The sequence below is a fragment of the Myotis lucifugus genome, unplaced genomic scaffold (assembly GCF_000147115.1).
Source record: "Myotis lucifugus unplaced genomic scaffold, Myoluc2.0 scaffold_215, whole genome shotgun sequence".
NCBI lineage: Eukaryota > Metazoa > Chordata > Mammalia > Chiroptera > Vespertilionidae > Myotis > Myotis lucifugus.
The window spans coordinates 1,231,960-1,234,710 of NW_005871263.1; the positions used below are offsets into that span (position 1 = coordinate 1,231,960).

Genomic DNA, 2,751 nt, shown 5'->3' on the forward strand with positions numbered 1-2,751 from the left:
CTTGTTTTTGCAAAATTAGGAGCGTCAGGGTTTGTTCTTGGGGTCAAAGTCGTCAGCATCTCTGGTGGGAGCTCAGTCACCGTCACCCAGGCCACACTGTGCGCATGGGGCCCTCACACCTTCCACAGTGCTGTCCGGAACAGCAGGGGCGAGCAGAGCGGGAAGCGGACCCAGCACCAGCGCACAGCACCGCATGTACTGAGGATGCTGCCGAAACGCTGGGCTGCTGGGCTGCCTGGGAGCAGAGCATGCTAGTACTGCCCAACTTCTGCTAGATTCTGAGGGAACCCCCAAATCCTGTTTGGTTTTCCTGTGGCCTTTTGAGAATGTCACCGGAGCACCTGGATCCCCTCTCTGACCTAAGTGTCATGAAGCCTGTGAAAGCCAGCTTCCTGCTTCTGCCCTGGGCCCCATGCAGACTGTTAATCCACACGCTGCCAGAGGGATCCTGTGAAAACCTAGGTAATGTCACCTCCCTCCTCTACTCAAACCCTCCCATGGCTCCCACTTTCTTCAGGGTCAAAGCCAAGTCCTGACTGTGGCCTATCAGGCCTCTGCCTTCCCAGGTCTTTCCCTCTCCTCCTGCACCCCCACCTCCTTCATCTCTCCCACTCAGTGCACTGGCCTCCACCAAGACGCTTTTGCCTCAAGGCCTTTGCACTCGCTGCTCCCTTATGTCCTTCACTGCACTGTCTAAATATCAGAGAAGCCATCCCTGACCACACGAAATAGTGTCTCTTTCCCAAAATAACTCTCCCCTTACCCTCCCTGCTTTATTTTTCTCCATTGCTCTTTGTCACCACTTGACATGTTTCCAGATACCAGAGAAACACAGAAGTCCTCAGGAACCTAGGTCCAATGACAATAAACAAAAGAATACAAGGTTTGGGGTGTTTTGTTACACAGCATTATTGCCACCACAGATGACTGATGCATGTAGTGAGAATGGAGATGAGATTACAGTGAGCTCCGGAGAGAAGAGAATGGAATAAAAAAGCCCTGGTTAATAGGGGTGTGGCAGACACTGTCGATGGCCCAACCACAGACATTATCAACTGTTCTTTCTGGCTGAGATAATCCTCTTTTATTTAGGGTCATCAGTCTATATGCTCAAAGAAGGGGCCCCCTCCCTAGCCGGAGGAGGTAAGACAGGTCTCAGGACAGAAGCCCACACATTGGTGATGGTAGAGTAGAGAAGGAGAAAAGCACATGTCCTTGATAATGTCCCTGAGTCACACTGTATTAACCACCCTTGAACTACTTGTGGAAGACACTGCTCGGTGCCTACTCAATGCCCACTATCCCTTGTTTACTTGTTTACAGACCCTGATTTTATTTGGAATGGCAATGGGCCAGCTAAAAGCACTCACTCTCCTAGACTCCCTGACAGCTAGGAGTGGCCATGTGATCCAGGTAGAATCAATGAAAATTAAACCAAATTTGCCCAGCAGAAATCTCAGGAAAGCTTTTTGAAAACAGATAAACATGGTGGGCACACTGCTCACCCCATATCCCTTTTTCCTGCTCATAATGTGGACAGGAACTGGTGATGAAGTGACCATCTTGCAACTATGACCAACCATGAGGACAAAAGCCACATGTTCTTGATGGCTGAGCAAAAAGTGGGAAAGAACCTGGGCCCCTGGTGGCATCACTGAGTCATCATCCCATTGGCTCTTGATGCCTGGATTTCTAGGAGCAGGAGACAACATAAACCTGCCAATGGTCAGGTTTGTGTTACTTGCAGCTGAATGCATGCCTGATGGGCCCGCCACATGGTCTCTGCATTTTTGAACATATAAGAAGATGCATTTCCTTAATGATTAAGCCATTTTGCGTTGGGTTTTCCTGTGCTCGCCCTTGAAAGCAGCCTAATGAATACCTGTGCTTTGTAGGGAGTTGACTTCTGATGAGCTGAGTTTTGCAGTGAGTTGACTTCTGATAAACCTGATCTTGGACTTGAGTGAAATGGGGGACAGAGGGTCATTCTTGCTCTTCTTGGAAAATCAGAGGGTGAAAGAGAAGCAGTCTGATTCCCTGAGCATGTTTTTGCCAAGACCAAAGGGACTAAGAACTCAGGCTCTACATCCACTTTAAATATGTCTGAAGAGTCCTGACTAACCTGTTTGTTTGTTTGTTTGTTTGTTTGTTTGTTTTTGGAGGAGAAAGCTAAGGTTTAAGGAGGCAAACTTACCACGTAAGGCACTCAGCCAGAGTCAGGTCTGCCTGAGTCTGGGACCATCTTTTTTTTTTTCTCTCCTTTCTGGGTCCCAGTCTTCTCATCAGTAGAATGAGATTATTCAAGATCAAAGCTTTTCAAACATTTTGCTTCAAAGTAGGCAAAACCCCTTTTCAGCTGAACCTTTACTTGCTGTCCAACCTATAAAAAAAGATAAAAGAGTGGAGGGTCAGGAGGCCTGCCGTTTCCTCCCCGAGCCCCATGGCCTGCAGCACCGCCTTGCACTCCTGGGCTTGAGGGCAGGCTTTTAGGAAACACCAGCTTAGCTTCTCCCGAGGCTTTTGGAAAGAGCTCTGAAACCAAGAGGGGAGTCTCTGATCTTTCCAACATTATTAAAATGTTTCTCAGAAGACAGAACCAAAACAAAACCAAAACAAACGCTTTCCAACCGCGCAAAAGAACAAGGACAGGGAAGTTACTTCCCTTCCATCTGCGGCTTGCTCTTCCCACCCTTGACCCCTCCACCCAATAGCCCCACTGCCACCAGGGCCTTGTGTCTCCCCCAGAGACGG

The 2,751-nt window shown here is 48.7% G+C and overlaps 1 long non-coding RNA gene across 1 annotated transcript in view; it reads right to left on the reverse strand.

Moving 5' to 3' along the window:
- LOC106698694 overlaps positions 1-2,751 on the reverse strand; it is a 30,418-nt gene that overhangs the window by 18,863 nt on the left and 8,804 nt on the right. The window contains exon 2 of the long non-coding RNA XR_002831480.1: positions 2,195-2,380. This is a non-coding gene — a long non-coding RNA (uncharacterized LOC106698694). The remainder of the gene's footprint in view (positions 1-2,194; positions 2,381-2,751) is intronic.